This window comes from Aquarana catesbeiana, linkage group LG09 (genome assembly GCF_042186555.1).
Source record: "Aquarana catesbeiana isolate 2022-GZ linkage group LG09, ASM4218655v1, whole genome shotgun sequence".
Classification (NCBI taxonomy): domain Eukaryota; kingdom Metazoa; phylum Chordata; class Amphibia; order Anura; family Ranidae; genus Aquarana; species Aquarana catesbeiana.
In genome coordinates, this window is record NC_133332.1 from 84,526,447 (window position 1) to 84,545,667 (window position 19,221).

General features: G+C 44.7%; 1 long non-coding RNA gene across 1 annotated transcript in view; it reads left to right on the top strand.

Annotated features, from left to right (window-relative positions):
* The first annotated feature begins 310 nt into the window (after positions 1-310).
* The window catches only part of LOC141107205 (uncharacterized), a 34,223-nt gene continuing 15,312 nt past the window's right edge, over positions 311-19,221 (top strand). The window contains exons 1-2 of the long non-coding RNA XR_012235812.1: positions 311-509; positions 10,777-10,861. This is a non-coding gene — a long non-coding RNA (uncharacterized lncRNA). The remainder of the gene's footprint in view (positions 510-10,776; positions 10,862-19,221) is intronic.

A 19,221-nucleotide genomic window follows, 5' to 3' on the forward strand; every position in this document is an offset into this window, starting at 1 on the left:
TGGCTAATACAGATGGGGCACAAACAGCTTGCACCATCCATATTGGTTACTTTAGTTGGTTATAAGATTCCCAGACGTAAGGGTGCTTCACAATAAAGTGGTGTTTTTTAGCATTGGAAATTTGTTTTTTTAAGTAGATGTAAAAGATATAAACCTTAGACACCTAGAGTATCGAATCAATGAAAATATCAAAGTAAAAATGTTGACCACAAGGTGCTAGTCACAGTAGATAACCAGGTGACCACAAATGCTTTGAAGGCGTAGTTTCCTTTTTAGTTTTTTCTTTTTTAAATCTAGTGTTAATAAAAGTAAACGTAAAGACAGCTCAATATATCTATCTACATCACTGGTATGAGGGCTGTAGACAGTGGAGAGATCCAGGCTTTTGAGCACTAATAGGCAATAGTGCTACTCCAGTCTGCTAATCATTTTGATATTCTTGTATTCTGATACAGAACTCCACTGCATATCTTTCACTGCTTTACGGGATACAGAACATTACAATAGAGGTAAGTAGTCCTATACTTTGAAGTGGAATTCCAGCATAATACATTTTTACTATTTTCTCTGTTATAGGATTTGTAGTTAAGGTTAGTCATTGTGATACCTGGTTTAGCTCTACTGCTTGCTAAGTCAGCTCCCTGTTTATGGGACAGTGGAGGCTGAAGGAGGGGAGGTGACAAAGAGTTCAATTGCTGAACCAGAAAGGTAAATACCTCAGCTGGCCATACACCAGTAGAATTCTGAAATCAAATAAATATTAAGTAAGTGTGACCATCACAGTGAGCTTTTTCTCTGATTCAACCCCCCCCGCATTCTCTTTCTCTCCTCTGACACAGTAGCTCGGAGCTCAGTGTCTGAGAGCTCAATCCTGTAATGGTGGGGGTGAGTAATAACGACTAGGCCTCACTTAGCAACGTCCTAGCTTCAGGAGGTACATAAATGGTCTACACCTATAGCAAGGGCATTATTCAACTTTAGTCAGAGCTGCAGTTTGTTCTTTGCCTACAGACGCCTCTTACCTGCATAAGTAGTTTTTGGTAAAGGTGAAGGGAACAAGTGGGACAATGTCTTCTTTACATTTTCTTGTTTATGTAATAGACTAGTTAAAACAATATGTTTGCTTTCCCAAAGTTGAACTATGGATAGTAAGGCACATATACAAATCTGTTACAAAACAAGGCTTACATATGGCAGGGTATTCCAGGATTGCTTCTTTAACCACTTTACGACCGCCTCCCGCACAGATACTGCAGCAGTAGTACGTGATCCGACACTTCCGGGTCTCGGGCACGCATTCGCACTGCCAGCAACCCACTCTGGCTGTGATTAGACACAGCTGGAGCTGATCTGCGGGTACCGCAAACTTGATGTCCGTCAGCACCCACCGATCATTAGCCAGAGAGCCAGAGGGGTAGTCTGCCTATGAAAACAAGGCAGATTGCCATTCTGTCAGCAGAGAAGACATTTATCCTCTCTTCCTGCAAAGGCCCTTGCCCTAGTAAAAGCACCTCCCACACAAGGAGAAAATACTGGTTAGTAATGAGCGGCTTGACAGTGTTCGGATAGCACCCCCCAGGAAGCCGGCACTGCACACCACCAATCATGGGGCAGCGTGCGTATGTGCAGCTGCGGGTGGGGAAATGCCTCACTGCCTATGATTGGTGATGTGCAGTGACAGCTTCCTAGAGTTTTCGATCATTACTGGCTAGGCACACAGTTGACCCTTTGATGGTCCCTGATGTTAACCCCTTCCCAGCCAGTGTCATTAGTACGGTGCCAGGGCATATTTTTAGCACTGGTCCCCAAAAAGTTAGTCAGTTAGTGTCCCGACTGTCTGCCGCAATATAGCAGTCCCGCTACAGGCCATTGATTACCGCCATTACTAGTAAACAAAAATACAACAAAATAAAAATACCCCATAGTTTGTAGATGCTATAACCTTGCGCAGAGCAAATAATATGAGCAAATAATATGAAAAACTTAATAAAAGAATTATATGACTTAGAACAAAGGCATAAAATACAATTAGACATTAAAACTCATAGGGCATTAATCATAAAAAGAGACCAATTAAAGGACTTAATGGAACGGGAAACAAGAAACATATTTAATAATGTAGCAAAGGAAAGGTACAAATGGGGAAATAAGCTGGGGAAATATCTTGCAAAAATCTCAGGAAAAAAAAAACTTGAAATTACATAGAAAAGATAAAAAATGAGAAAGGTGAGATGATGCATAAAACAACAGAAATAGCAAAGGTTTTTCAAACATATTACAGTGCATTATACGCTGTTAGAAATAAAGAGACACGAAAGGAGGAAGAAATTAGAAAAGTAAAAATACAGGAATATTTGGCAGAGGCCAATCTGCCAAATATTATAGTAGAAAATTCACAGGCCCTAGATGAACCAATCACACAGGAGGAAATCGGAAAAGCTCTAAAGGAAATACCATCTTGGAAAAGTCCAGGCCTAAATGGATTTACGCTCAAAGACTATAAAAAATTTAAATAACAATTAGTGCCAAAAATCTGTGACTACCTGAACATAATAGAGGAAAATTAAGAAATAAGAAGGGAATCCCTCCTGGCTCACATTACAATAATACCGAAGGAGGGAAAGGATAGAACAATCTGCTCCAACTATAGGCCCATAGCTCTGCTAAATGCAGATATAAAGCTATATGCAAAAATTCTGAGACTAAAAAATCGATGCCAGAATTGATAAATGTAGATCTAACAGGATTCATAGAGAAGCCAGAGACAGTAGTATAAGAACAATGTTATCATTGCGAAAAGGAAAGGATGGGGGCCCCCAACGCTACTCCTGTCGATTGATGCAGAAAAAACTTTTGACAGGGTAGACTGGAGATTCATGATGGATACACTTCAATACCTGGGTATTGGTTCAAGATTTATGCGTTGGAGTAAAAATCTATATAACCACCCCATGGCTATGGTAAAGGTGAATGAAAGTACGTTGCTGCCTTTTGAAATGTTCAATGGAACAAGACAGGGATGTCCGCTCTCGCCACTCCTATATGTACCACTACTGGCGATGTTACAGAATAGTGTGGATGTAGGAGGGGCGAGAGTGGGTGAAATAGAACATAAGGTGGCAGCATACGCAGATGACATCTTATTATATATAATCAAACCAAGACTGACATTGCCCAACGTAATGAGAGAATTAAAAAAATATGGGGAACTCATGAATTTCAAAATAAATCCAATAAAAACAGAAATATTAAACATAGGGATAGATAAAAAAGAAGAACAAGCACTACAAAGGGTATTCCCATTTACGTGGGCAAGAAAAGAATTAACATACCTAGGAATTAAATTGACACCTACCCTAGAGAAGTTATATCAGGAGAACTACATCCCATTACTTAATGAAATTAAAACAGAGATCAAGAATATTCAAATAAAACCCCTGTCCTGGATAGGTAGGATAAATATGTTAAAAATGGTGATCCTACCAAAAATAATATACAAGTTCCAAATGTTGCCGATACTAATTCCACAAAGTTTTTTTTAGAGTAATAAAAACAATGATGTTAAAATTAATATGGCAAAACAAAAAATCTAGAGTAAATTTTGCACTTCTCACAGTAGGAAAAAAAAATATGGGGGTTTAGCAGCACCAGATGTAAAAAGATACTATAAAGCGGTTATAATAGCACAGTTGGTGGAATGGGCAAATGTACCAGTAAAAAGAGGTGGGTGAAGATGGAAGATTCTTTAAGCACAACACTATTACAAAAAAATATTTGGATACCACGGGAATTTAGAACACTGGGCACAGATACACATGATCTAACCAAGAATGTTTTTAAAATATGGGACACAATACATCGTCAGGGAAATTGGAAATATAATTCACCCTTAATGCTACTTACTGGCACAAATTTTATTATCCCTGGAAAAGGGACACTTTTAGGAAGTCAAATGGGAAAAGCACAATTAAAAGATGTCATTGCCCAGGGCAGGATAAGGACAAGACAGGAACTAAAAAGTGTAAATGGGTGGCAGAAGATCAGTGAGTGGGAATATCTACAGCTAAAACACTAATGTTGTGTACACACAAGCGGACTTTTTGACAGCAAAGGTCCGCCGGAACGAATCCGCCGGACAATTTGATCGTATGTGGGCTTCATCGGACCTTTGCTGTCGAAAAATCAGACGGACTTTAGAAATAAAACATGTTTCAAATCTTTTCGACGGACTCGAGTCCGGTTGAAAAATCCGTTCGTCTGTATGCTAGTCCGACAGACAAAAAGGGACGCAAGGGCAGCTATTGGCTACTGGCTATGAACTTCCTTATTCTAGTCGTACGTCATCACGTTCAAATCAGTCGGACTTTGGAGTGATCGTGTGTAGGCAAGTCCGTTGCGTCGGAACTCTGTCGAAAGTCCGTCAAAAAGTCCTTCGGAGTTCAGTGTGTCGAAAGTCTGCTCGTGTGTACACGGCATTAGTGAGTACAATACCCCATCCAACCAGGGACAGTAAGGAGTTAAATCCATTAGAAAAACTTTGCAATATAAAAACACTGTTAAAACATGGGATATCCCAAATATATGATATCCTAACAGAGCTAGAGGGATGAGGGCCACTGCATAGAAAAATGGGAACAAGAAATGGGTATAAAACTGGAGGAAACAAATGATTGGAGCAGTACATAATTTTGCAACTGATATAAATACTATTGAAGTGAATTATAAGTGTTTGGCACGATGGTACCTGACACCAGAGAAGATCCATAAATCCCCACAATGTTGGCAGGAGTGCAAACAAATCGGCACAATGATGCATATCTGATGGGACTGCCCAAAAATAAAAGAATATTGGCAGGAAATTCTAGAATACATAGAAGAGATAACGGGAAAGAGAATATTAAATAACCCTTGGATCTGTCTGTTCCATGGTACAAACGACCCAAAAAAAAAATAAAAATAAGAAAACATTAATTTCACCCCTACTGAACGCTGCAAAGGGACTAATGCCAAAAAAATGGCTACATAAAGAAAAAACAAGTATAAAAGAGTGGCTGGAAAGTGTAGACTACATTTGTAAGATGGAATATCTGAGCAGCAGAGAGGAGGGACAGGCTGAAAGATACAGAGGGTTTTGGGAAAAATGGTTGGCCTTTAAATTGTCCGGGAAGCTTGAGGAGGGGATGAAGGAGGAGGATAGCGGTGACTGAAATAAGAAACACGGCAGAGAAAAGATTTATTTTTTTCAAAATTGTCCGTCTTTTTTTGTTTATAGCGCAAAAAAATACAAACAGCAGAGGTGATTAAATACCACCAAAAGAAAGCTTTATTTGTGGGGAAAAAAATACATACTTTTTTGGGTACAGAGTCGCATGACTGCGCAAGTGTCAGGTAAAATAACACAGTGCCGTAAAAAAAATGGCCTGGTCATGAAGGGGAGTAAACCTTCTGGAGGGCAAGTAGTTAAACAGGTACCCTTGAATATGCTGAATATGGCCTACCCAAAGGGGTGCTGTACTGGCAGATTGATGTGCAGAATGCACCAAACCAGATAGTAGGCTGAGTAACAAAGGTCCTTACCGAATGCAGTAGGCTCCAGGGGGATGCAGAATGCTCCTCAATCTATCTCTCCTCCTCTGCAACATGACCCTAGGCTAAGCCTACCTTTCCCTGTCCAGCGAATATCTTTCCCTATCTATACACTCCATACACTGAAGGCACACTAAAATGACCCGATATGGACTATATATAGCCTCTCTGGGTCGATGACTGCCAAATTTCAGCAGTGCTCTGTGTCCAGTCAGACACAGGTTTCCCCGAAATGGCTGCTGGGAACCCTGTGCAAAGAACAAATCAGTCATGAGCAAGGTACCTCTAGCACTGGTACCTCTAGCACTGGATCATGTGATCTCTGTGTTTAATTCTGGCAGCTAACCAGGAAGTGAATGTGTGTTCTGGAGATCGCCCCTTCTCTACTCATGCTGTAACCCACCAGAGTAATTTTATCACTTAGCAGGTGTAGCAGTGGCTGCACATACACCGCCCTCCTATAAGTCTGTTAAGCCCTCTTCAAAACACAGAGGGGAAACACTCATGCCCCTGATTCTATCTTATATAGCTCCTATAAGTTTTCAGTTAGAAGGGAAGATAGTCAAAATGTTATCAAGCACTGCTGGGCCTTCTTTTTAGAAAGCACACTATACTCTGCCATCCAAATAAAATGGATGCCCCCTTTTTTGAATGTGTACTTGTAAAATAATGATTTTTTTTGCATATAAAAGGTCAATTTACAACTTGCAAACCCAAAAACAATAACATTGACCATATATCATTATAGGTTTTCTGTAGGAAATAAACATAGGGAGCTTCGCAGAGAGTCTGTTGTTTTTAGGCAGTTAAACATATTCCATAGAGAGGTGCAATGAAGTGCAAACACTATGCAGGACAACTAAGCAGAGCCTGTAATGATATGGTAGCCCATGTTTCTGTGTGTGTGTGTGTAATTAAAAACTACAAAAAGAAACAAGGTTTTAACCATAGCTCCCAACTGTCCCTGATTTGGAGGGACTGTCCCTGATTTGGAGCAATGTCCCCCTGTCCCTCATTCCTCCTCATTTGTCCCTCATTTTGGTCTGATCTATATAGATGTATATAAAATGCACTTTTTATCTATCAAAAAGTGTTTTCTAGTGCTAAACCTTTCATCTGATTTCTAAATTGCTGCATTTGTAAATTCTAAGAGCCAATATAAAGTAATAGTAGTGGGAAAAAAAGCACTTGTGGGTTTAACCAATCTTGTTTTTTTTGTACAATTCTCCTTTAAGAGGGTGTAGCAAGGGGAGTGTCCTATGCCTGCATACTTTTGCCGATAGGTGTCCCTCATTCCCATCTCAAAAAGTTGGGAGGTATGGTTTTAACTCATAAGCACATTTAGAAAATTAATTAAAGTGATTGTTAAGGTGGATGTAAACCCTCCATACACCCAGTGAAGTGAACAGCCTCAGATGATACACTGAGATGAAAAAATCTCCCTACATAAGTTTTACATCGATATCTGCTATGTTCACGTTTATATACTGTTTAGTTCAGAAAGTTCAGATCGTGTTAAGAAATTTTTTCTTCCTGTTTAACACAGTGTGATGTCTGGGAATAGAGCCAAGATAGCAAAAATTGCTGATAGGGGGAAAGGCACACACCCCCTCTCCACATAGGCAGAGACTCTCAGAGGTGTTTTGTAACAGGTCCAGCTCCCTGCTAATCTATTTTAGCAACCTCCCCTGACAGAAATTTCAGGCTGCTTTTATCTGATGTGTCAGATAATTTGTCAGGAGTTATCAGGCTGATAACAGAGGAACTGTTCAGGAGAGAGCTAGGGGACTTAGCTCTTTGAAGAGAGATAACAAAATACTGCAGATATATGTGTCCAGCTCAAACTTCATGAATTGGGTTTACATCCACTTTAACCACTTGCCAACCGCCCCATAGACAAATGACCACTGCAGGGCGGTTGGATAACTCTGGGATCACGTCATATGACGTGATTCCAAAAAACTGTTCCCGCGCGCCCCCCTGGGCGTGCACACGGGAACATCCGTGACCGCCGGCTGATCGCGGCCGTTTACCATGTAATCGCTCTGTCAAATGACGGAGGGATCACATGTAAACAAACCGGCGTCATGTCATGACGTCGGTTCCTCCCTCCCCTCTCTGTACCGATCAGTACAGAGAGGGAGAGATCGGATGGGAGCCGCGCTGTGGGCTGGATGTGTAGTGCCCACAGTGCAGCTCAGTGACATGTACAGTCACATCCATCCATCCATCCCTCCATGCTCAGCCATCCCCCCCATGCTCTGCAATTTCCTGGGCAATACTCTGCAATTCCCTGTGCAATACTCTGCAATACCCCGCAATACCCTGTGCAATACCCCACAATACTCTGCAATACCCTGTGCAATAGTCTGCAATACCCCACAATACTCTGCAATACCCTGTGCAATACTCTGCAATACCCTGTGCAATACTCTGCAATGCCCTGCAATACTCCGCAATATTCTGCAATACCCCACAATACTCTGCAATACCCTGTGCAATACTCTGCAATGCCCCGCAATACTCTGCAATACTCTGCAATGCCCCGCAATACTCTGCAATACCCCACAATACTATGCAATACCCTGTGCAATACTCTGCAATACCCTGTGCAATACTCTGCAATGCCCCGCAATACTCTGCAATACTCTGCAATGCCCCGCAATACTCTGCAATACTCTGCAATGCCCCGCAATACTCTGCAATGCCCCACAATACTCTGCAATGCCCCGCAATACTCTGCAATGCCCCGCAATACTCTGCAATGGCCCGCAATACTCTGCAATGCCCCGCAATACTCTGCAATACCCTGTGTAATACTCTGCAATACCCCGCAATACTCTACAATGACCCGCAATACTCTGCAATGCTCCGCAATAGTCTGCAATACTCTGCAATGCCCCGCAATACTCTGCAATGCCCCGCAATACCCCACAATACTCTGCAATACCCTGTGCAATACTCTGCAATGCCCTGCAATACTCTGCAATGCCCCGCAATACTCTGCAATGCCCCGCAATATTCTGCAATACCCTGTGCAATACTCTGCAATGCCCCGCAATACTCTGCAATACTCTGCAATGCCCCGCAATACTCTGCAATACCCCACAATACTATGCAATACCCTGTGCAATACTCTGCAATACCCTGTGCAATACTCTGCAATGCCCCGCAATACACTGCAATGCCCCGCAATACCCCGCAATACTCTGCAATGCCCCGCAATACTCTGCAATACCCTGTGCAATACTCTGCAATACCCCGCAATACTCTACAATGACCCGCAATACTCTGCAATGCCCTGCAATACTCTGCAATGCCCCGCAATACTCTGCAATGCCCCGCAATACCCCGCAATACTCTGCAATACCCCGCAATACTCTGAAATACCCTGCAATACTCTGCAATACCCCGCCATACTCTGCAATACTCGGTGATACCCAGCCATACTCTGCCATACTCATCCATACCCAGCCATGCTCAGCCATACTCGGCTGTACTCGGCCTCTGTATGTGGCCAGGCTGTGGAAGTCTCACACATTTGGTATTGCCGTACTCAGGAGGGGGAGTAGGAGAATCTATTTTGGGGTGTCATTTTTGGTATGTACATGCCATGTGTTAGAAATATTGTATAAATGGACAATTTTGTGTTAAAAAAATGTGTTTTAACCACTTCCTGCCTGCCGGCCGTCATACGATGTCCTTGACTTTGTGTGGGGATATCTGAATGATGGATGCAGCTACAGGCATCATTCAGATATCAGCTTTTTCAGACGGCGATTCCCTACACCATAAGAATGACCATAGCGGCTGTTCCACTGCTTGATCGTTCTTACGGGAGGCGAGAGGGGACGTCCCCCCCTCTCACCGCCCTCAGGTGCTTCTACCGACTCACTGCTAAGATCGAAGCCAGGGTCATTTTTTTATTTTTTTTATTTCAGGTTTCCCAGCCTAGAGGTGAGATGTGGGGTCTTATTGAACCCATATCTCACTGTAAAGAGGACCTGTCATACCATATTCCTATTACAGGGGATGTTTACATTCCTTGTAATAGAAATAAAAGTTATCAAAAAATGTATTTTTTGGAAAAAGCCTCAAACTAAAATAAATAAAGTAAAATGAACAATAAAAAAAAAAAAAAAAAAAATTTCCCCGTGTCCTCGCATGCAGAAGCGAACGCATACGTAAGTTGCGCCCACATATGAAAATGGTGTTCAAACCACACATGTGAGGTATCGCTGCGATCGGTAGAGCGAGAGCAATAATTTTGGCCCTAGACCTCCTCTGTAACTCACAACATGTAACCAGTAAAAAATTTTAAAGCGTCTTCTATGGGGATTTAAATATTGGGCTAACTTTACTATTTTGTTTTTTTTTAAGCACAAAACTGTTTTTTTTTTTCAAAAAAAAGCGTTCGAAAAATTGCTGCGCAAATACCGTGCGAGATAAAAAGTTGCAACGACCGCCATTGTATTCTCTAGGGTCTTTGCTAAAAAAATATATATAATGTTTTGGGGTTCTATGTCATTTTCTAGCAAATAAATTATGATTTTTACATGTAGGAGAGAAATGTCAGAATTGGCCTGGGTGCTCCAGAATGCCTGGAGGTGCTCCCCTGCATGTTGGTCCTCTGCATGTGGCCACGCTGTGTAAAAATCTCACACATGTGGTATTGCCGTACTCGGGAGTAATAGCAGAATGTGTTTTGGGGTGTAATTTGTGGTATGCATATGCTGTGTGTGAGAAATAACCTGCTAATATGACAATTTTGTGAAAAAAAAAAAGAAAAAAAAATCTTGATTTTGCAAAGAATTGTGGGAAAAAATGACAACTTGAAAAAACTCATCATGCATCTTTCTAAATACCTTGGAATGTCTTCTTTCCAAAAAGGGGTAATTTGGGGGGTATTTGTACTTTTCTGGCATGTTAGGGTCTCAAGAAATGAGATAGGCCATCAGTAATTCAGGTGTGATCAATTTTCAGAGATTGGCACCATAGCTTGTGGACTCTATAACTTTCACAAAGACCAAATAATATACACCGATTTGGGTTATTTTTACCAAAGATATGTAGTGGTATAAATTTTGGCCAAAATATATGAAGAAAAGATTACTAATTTGCATAATTTTATAACAGAAACGAAGAAAAATTCATTTTTTACAGAATTTTCGTTTTTTTTTCCTTTTATAGCGCAAAAAATAAAGAACCCAGCGGTGATTAAATACCACCAAAAGAAAGCACTATTTGTGTGAAAAAAAGGACAAAAATTTCACAGGTACAGGTTGCATGGCTGAGTAATTGTCATTCAAAGTGTGAGAGCACCGAAAGCTGAAAATTGGTCTGGTTATAAAGGGGGTTTAAGTGCCCAGTGGTCAAGTGTTTAAGGTTAATATTTTTATATATTTTTTTAAATATTTTATTTAGTTATACTTTAACTGTGAAACAATATTGCATAAAGCGATCCCTCACTTCCTCTTTTTCATTCCCCTGCTGGCGCTGTCCACTCGTCCTACCTGCGGGTGCCTGCTCAGCAAGCCAGATACCAAAGAGGCAACCGTGTGGGCTTGCTCCATATCCAGGCTGTGTGCATCCATAGACAAACACAACGCCAGTAAGCCACGCCCCAATCCCCTCCTCCTAAGAGTATGACTGGAAGCAGCAGGTGCCTATGGCTCCCGCAGCTCTCATTGTCTCCTGTGAGACTAGGAAGCAAGAGCAGCAGTGCTGCAGCTGGGACAGCACTGGATCAGTGACTCAGTCAGATAAGTGTTAGCGATGGTAGAATAGATTAGGTAGAGGGGAGTTGTTTGACTTAATGCACATAATGCACTAAGGTAAAAAACAGTTTTGAGTATAGAACCAATTTAAAGCATTATGTAGCCAAAACTCTTTAATTGTATTTATTTAATAGCATGGGGAAAGATCTACCAATGGCATTTAAAGTGATTGTAAAGGTAGAAGGTTTTTTTTATTTAAATGCATTTAAGGATTGTCTCGGTTGCCTGGGACTTCCCTTCTCAATGGTTGAGACAGCAGCTCGGTGCCATTGGCTCCCTCTGCTGTCGAATAAAGTCAGTCAGCCAATGAGGAGAGAAAGGGGGCGGGCCGCAGCTCCATGTCTGAATGGACACAGATAGCTGTGATTCGGCTCGGGTGCCCCCATTGCAAGCTGCTCTGCCCGAGAAGAGGAGGATCGGGGTTGCTCTGTGCAAATCCACTGCACAAAGCAAGTAAGCATAACATGTTTGTTATTTTTAACAAAAAAAAAGACTTTACAATCACTTTAACCTATCCAATACAGAAAATAGAAAAAAAAAAAAAGCTTAAAGCTTAATTGACATCTTACCTCTCTTTTTCTTATTTTTTTTGCTAGTAATGCATTTTATGACGTATGCTTAAAAGTGTATTTAATGGGTTAGAACCCCTGGTAGCCAGACTTACTTTTCCCACTTGTGCCTACAAGACAGGAAGTGAAGAAAAATCTCCCTAATAGCACAGAAAAGGTAAAAAAAATATCTCACAGTGGTTTAACTATTCTTAATTCTACTCATACCCTATTATTAATAATAAAAAAAAAATGTTTTTGCTTTAGATATACTTCCAAGCACCTTTTTCTCTTCATGCCCTCATGTGGCAGTGCTCTATTCGGGCATAAATGAGTAACAACCACATCCCTCAGCACAATTATCCTCACCAAGACTAGTGTTGTAGGGGAAGTGAGAAAGCATGTCAGACAAAGTCTGTTAATAGAGTGCCTTGGAAAAGTATTCATACCCCTTGAAATTTTCCACATTTTGTCATGTTACAAATAAAAACGTAAATGTATTTTATTGGGATTTTGTGTGATAGACCGGCAAATTCGAAAGCCGCAGAACACCCGTTAAAAGTTTATGGGAGAAATCAAAAGTGCTCATTTTAAAGGCTTATATGCAAGTTATTGTCATAAAAAGTGTTTTGGGACCTGGGAATATTACACTTTTATTGTTTGTTTAAGCATTATTAAAATCACTGCTCCCGAAAAAAAGGCAGTTTTTAAAACTTTTTTTGCATTGATAAATGTCCCCTAGGGCAGGACCCAGGTCCTCAAACACTTTTTATGACAATACCATGCATATAAGCCTTTAAAATTAGCACTTTTGATTTTTCATGTTCGTGTCCTATAGACTTTAACGGTGCCAACGGAACAAAGTTTTTGCCTGTTCGCGTGTTCTGAATGTGAACCGACCGGGGGGGTGTTCGGCTCAACCCTAGTCAGATTGGATGGAGAGCGTCTGTGAACAGCAATGTTGAAGTCTTGCCACAGGTCTTGACTTTGACTGGGTCATTGTAACATATGAATATGCTTTGATCCAAACTGGGGATGAGCTTTATGTTCAGGTCGAGCATGAGTTAGACTCGAATATCGGGTGTTCGCCTGTTAATCGAAAAACGAACATTATTGGGTGTTCGTGGCAAATTTAAACGCCACTTAACGCCCCATAATGCACTGCGAGATTGCAGTGCATTGCTGTATGATGATTGGCCAAAGCATGCCCCATGATCTGCATGCTTTGGCCAATCCCAGCGCCCTCAGCAAAGAGAGCTATAATTATGGCTCAAGGGGACTAAGTCCACACCCCACACTATATAAGTCTGCCTGCACGTCGGCCCTGTGTAGTGTATTGTTGGCGTTTCCGGAGAGAGAGTGTGATTTAGATTGAGCAGGCAGGCAGGTTATTCAGTTAGCTGCCGTGTATTTAATACAGATATACAGTCAGTCTCGTATATATATATTGCGGGCGCCGGGCATGCGCCTCATGTTCCCAGTGATGCAGCGAGCGCGCGCTCTCCACAATGCCGCGAAGCCGAGGATGTTATATGACGCCCATCTGGAGGGAGGAACGATTCCTGTCGCCGTCATTTTACAATACGGCGGTAGGGAACTGGTTAATATATATATATATATAAACAGTCAGTCAGCTCCGGGTCGTCGAGCTGGGCCGCAGGCTCTGGAACATTAGGCCGAACAGGGAGCACCGTAAGGGCAGGCTGGATCACAGGCACCGGCTCAGCAGGCTGGGTAACGGGCCCCAGCCCAGTGGGCTTGGTAACGGGCCAAGGCCCAGCGAGCTGGACACCGGGCACTGGTCCGGCAAGCCGAATAACGGGTAGTGGCTTAATAGGCCAAGTGACGGACTCCGACATAGTAGACTGAGTAAAGGGCACCGGTTTAACAGACTGGGTAACGGGCACCGGCTTAGCGGACTGGTTAACGGGCACCGGCTCAGCGGACTGGGTAATGGGCACCGGCTCAGCGGACTGGGTAACAGGCACTGAAACTTCAGGCTGACACACGGGCACCGAAACTCCAGGCTGACACACGGGCACCGAAACTCCAGGCTGACACACGGGCACCGAAACTCCAGGCTGAGACACCAATAACAAGGCATCCAGCTGGAAAGCAGGCAACGAGACATCAGGCTGGAAGGCAGGTACCAAGACATCAGACTGAGAAGCGAGCACATCAGACGGGGAAGTGGAGACATCAAGCTGGAAGGCAGGCACCGAGACATCAGGGTGGAAGGCAAGCACCGAGACATCAGGCTGGAAGGTGGGCACATCAGACTGGAAAGCGGGCACCAAGACTTCGGGCTGGAAGGCAGGCATCGAGACATCAGGCTGGAAAGCAGGCAACGAGATGTCAGGCTGGAAGGCAGGTACCAAGACATCAGACTGAGAAGCGGGCACATCAGATGGGGAAGTGGAGACATCAAGCTGGAAGGCAGGCACCGAGACATCAGGCTGGAAGGCAAGCACCGAGACATCAGGCTGGAAGGTGGGCACATCAGACTGGAAAGCGGGCACATCAGACTGGAAAGCGGGCACATCAGACTGGAAAGCGGGCACCAAGACTTCGGGCTGGAAGGCAGGCATCGAGACATCAGGCTGGAAGGCAAGCATCGAGACATCAGGCACCGAGACTTTGGGTTGGAGGACAGGCATCAGGACATCAGACTGGAAAGCGGACACATCTGACTGGAAGGTAGGCACATCAGGCTGGAAGGCAGGCACATCAGGCTGGAAGGCAGGCACATCAGGCTGAAAGGCAGGCACCAAGACTTTGGGCTGGACGGCAGGCATCCAGACATCAGACTGGAAAGCGGGCACCGCAGACTGGAAAGCAGGCACGTCAGACTGGAAAGTGGACACATCAGGCTGAAAGGCAGGCACATCAGGCTGGAAGGCAGGCACTGAGACTTTGGGCTGGAAGGCAGGCAACAAGACATCAGACTGGAAAGTAGACACATCTGACTGGAATGTAGGCACATCAGGCTGGAAGGCAGGCACTGAGATTTTGGGCTGGAAGGCAGGCATCAAGACATCAGACTGGAAAGCGGACACATCTGACTGGAAGGTAGGCACATCAGGCTGGAAGGCAGGCACATCAGGCTGGAAGGCAGGCACATCAGGCTGAAAGGCAGGCACCAAGACTTTGGGCTGGACGGCAGGCATCCAGACATCAGACTGGAAAGCGGGCACCGCAGACTGGAAAGCAGGCACGTCAGACTGGAAAGTGGACACATCAGGCTGAAAGGCAGGCACATCAGGCTGGAAGGCAGGCACTGAGACTTTGGGCTGGAAGGCAGGCAACAAGACATCAGACTGGAAAGTAGACACATCTGACTGGAATGTAGGCACATCAGGCTGGAAGGCAGGCACCGAGACTTTGGGCTGGAAGGCAGGCGTCAAGACATCAGATTGGAAAGTGGGCACATCAGACTGGAAGGTAGGTGCCTCAGGCTGGAAGGCAGGCACATCAGGCTGGATAGCAGGCACTGGGCTGGCAGGTTTAGGTGGGTCATCAAGTTCAACTGGCATAAACGCAGGCTGGAACAGGTTGGTTGGTGTGGAAGCAAGTTGGGTTACTGGCAGGATCGTGTGAGTGGGGAAGAACTTCCATTTCTTTTTTGGCTTAACTGCTGGAGATCTGTAGGTGGCTGTAGAACTGTAGACAGAAGGTGAGGCATACTGAAACGAAGGGCTGGGATATGGCAAGGAAGGGGGAACAGCGGCCATAGGAAGTTCTTGTGAGGAAGTTGCAGGTATTAGAGAAGAGGCAGGTGGGTTAAAGGCAGGAAAGGTGCAGGAAGTAGAAACAGGGTATTGATACTTGGTGGGGAGTAGGGATGAGCCGAACACCCCCCGGTTCGGTTCGCACCAGAACCCGCGAACGGACCGAAAGTTCGCACGAACGTTAGAACCCCATTGACGTCTATGGGACTCGAACGTTCGAAATCAAAAGTGCTCATTTTAAAGGCTAATTTGCATGGTATTGTCCTAAAAAGGGTTTGGGGACCCGGGTCCTACCCCAGGGGACATGTATCAATGCAAAAAAAACTTTTAAAAACGGCCGTTTTTTCGGGAGCAGTGATTTTAATGATGCTTAAAGTAAAAAAAAAAAAGTGAAATATTCCTTTAAATATCGTACCTGGGGGGTGTCTATAGTATGCCTGTAAAGTGACGCGTGTTTCCCATGTTTAGAACAGTCCCTGCACCAAATGTCATTTTTAAAGGAAAAAATCTCATTTAAAACTGCTTGCGGGTTTAATGTCATGTCGGGTCATGGCAATATGGATGAAAATCAGTGAGACAAACGGCATGGGTACCCCCCAGTCCATTACCAGGCCCTTTGGGTCTTGTATGGATATTAAGGGGAACCCCGCACCCAAATTAAAATAAGGAAAGGTGTGGGGCCACCAGGCCCTATATACTCTGAACAGCAGTATACAGGCGGTGCAAACAAGACAGGGACTGTAGGTTTGTTGTTAAGTAGAATCTGTTTGTAATTTTGAACATTTTTAACGTGTTTAGCTCCAGCCAAAAAATCTTTTCTAAGCTTTTTGGAAAACATAGGGAAGGGTTATCACCCCTGTGACATTTGTTTTGCTGTCTTTCCTCCTCTTCAGAAGATTTCACCTCACTTTTTTGTCCCAATGAAAAATGTTTTTTGAAAATTTGGGTTTTTTTGTGGAACAAGGATTGGAAAGCATCAGTGGAAAGGAGAAATTGTTTTCCCATATTAACTCTTACAGGAAAGAATTTCCCTTCCTAGGGGTAGATTTCATCTCACTTCCTGTTGTCTCCTTCCGTTTGCAAGTAGGAGTCGTTTGTAAGTTAGATGTTTGAAAGTAGGGTCCTGCCCTATATACTCAGCAGAAATTTGGGCCTTAGGTGTTGCTGTGGCCACAACACTGTAAGCCCTCACAGGGCCCTGCTGTGAAATATTAGATCAAGAATTGTAATTACATGCCCCTGTTGAACAGGAGCTGAAAAATTAGGCCTTAGGCACTGGTGCTGGTGCCACAACACTGCAACCCCTCACAGACACTCTAGTTGGAACGCAGGAACGAGCCCTGCTGCAAAGTATTGCTTCAAAAATTGTAATTACACGCCCCTGTTAGACAGGGGCAGAAAAATTGGGCCTTAGGCACTGGTGCTGGTGCCACAACACTGCAACCCCTCACAGACACTCTAGTTGGAACGCAGGAACGAGCCCTGCTGCAAAGTATTGCATCAAAAATTGTAATTACACGCCCCTGTTAGACAGGGGCAGAAAAATTGGGCCTTAGGCACTGGTGCTGGTGCCACAACACTGCAACCCCTCACAGACACTCTAGTTGGAACGCAGGAACGAGCCCTGCTGCAAAGTATTGCATCAAAAATTGTAATTACACGCCCCTGTTAGACAGGGGCAGAAAAATTGGGCCTTAGGCACTGGTGCTGGTGCCACAACACTGCAACCCCTCACAGACACTCTAGTTGGAATGCAGGAACGAGCCCTGCTGCAAAGTATTACATCAAAAATTGTAATTACACGCCCCTGTTAAACAGGGGCTGAAAAATTGTGCCTTAGGCACTGGTGGTGGCGCCCAGAACCAAAAATGTTCTTACAAGCTATCAGCGTGATGATTGAGGAGGAAGAGGATAATTACTCAGGGATAGTCACTCAGCATCAGCATAGGCAGTCTTTGAAGGGATCTGAGATTTCAAAAAAAATTATTCGGTTACATCAGCATCAGGTGCTTGGTAGCTGGTGGTGATCCAAGACTCATTCATTTTTATGAAGGTCAGCCGATCGACCGAGTCGGTGGACAGACGCACCCTGTGATCGGTTACCACGCCTCCAGCAGCACTGAATGTGCGTTCCGAAAGAACGCTGGATGCAGGACAGGCCAGTAGCTCAATTGCATACTGTGCAAGCTCTGGCCAGTGATCCATCCTCAAGACCCAGTAACCCAGAGGATTTTCGGTGGGAAAGGTGTCCAAGTCTGATCTTGCCCCTAGGTATTCCTGCACCATGTAAAACAGACGCTGGCGATGGTTGCTGGAACCGATCATACCTTGGGGCTGCGGACCAAAAAATTGTCTGAACGCATCGGTCAGACGGCCACCTTCTCCACCGCTCCTTCTTTGACTGACCGAAGCCTCAGCAACACGTTGTCCAGAAACAGGAGTTTGTAACCTCCCAGTCTCTGGGAACGCGTTGCACAGACCTTTCTGCAAGGCCTCCCGAAGATGTTTCATCCTCTGCTCCCTCTGCGATGGCAAGATAAGGTCCGCAACCTTACCCTTGTAACGTGGATCAAGGAGGGTTGCCAGCCAGTATTGGTCCTTCTCCTTGATACCACGAATACGAGGATCCTTACGCAGGCTTTGCAGGATCAGGGAGGCCATGCAGCGTAGGTTTGCTGAGGCATTCGGTCCGGAGTCCTCTGGGTCACTAAGAACGACATGGTCCGCAGCCACCTCCTCCCAGCCACGTACAAGTCCATGTGTTTCTTGGGACTGATCCCTTAAAGACTGCTGCTGATGCTGAGTGCCAGGCTCCACCTCCATACTGACACAATCTTCCTCCTCCTCCTCTTCCTCCTCGTCCTCTTCCTGTGTGATCGGCGGGCACGCAGGAACACTGTCTGGATAAAGGGGGCCTTGAGAGCTAAGGAAGTCCTCCTCTTCCTGCCTCTGTTCTGCCTCAAGTGCCCTGTCCATTATTCCACGCAGCGTGTGCTCCAACAGGTGGACAAGGGGGACGGTGTCACTGATGCATGCACTGTCACTGCTCACCATCCTCGTGGCCTCCTCGAATGGTGACAGGACAGTGCATGCATCCCTGATCATGGCCCACTGGCGTGGGGAAAAAAAAACAAGCTCCCCTGACCCTGTCCTGGTGCCATAGTCGCACAGGTACTCATTGATGGCCCTCTGCTGCGTGTGCAGCCGCTGCAGCATGGCCAACGTTGAGTTCCACCTGGTGGGCATGTCACAGATTAGGCGGTTCTTGGGCAGGTTAAACTCCTTTTGGAGGTCCGTCAGCCGAGCACTGGCATTATATGACCGGCGGAAATGCACACAGACTTTCCTGGCCTGCCTCAGGACATCCTGTAAGCCCGGGTACCTGCCCAAGAACCGCTGCACCACCAAGTTAAGGACGTGAGCCAAACAGGGCACATGGGTCATTTGTCCCTGTCGGAGGGCAGAGAGGAGGTTGGTGCCATTGTCGCAAACCACCATTCCTGCCTTAAGTTGGCGTGGCGTCAACCACCTCTGAACCTGCCCCTGCAGAGCTGACAAAACCTCTGCCCCAGTGTGGCTCCT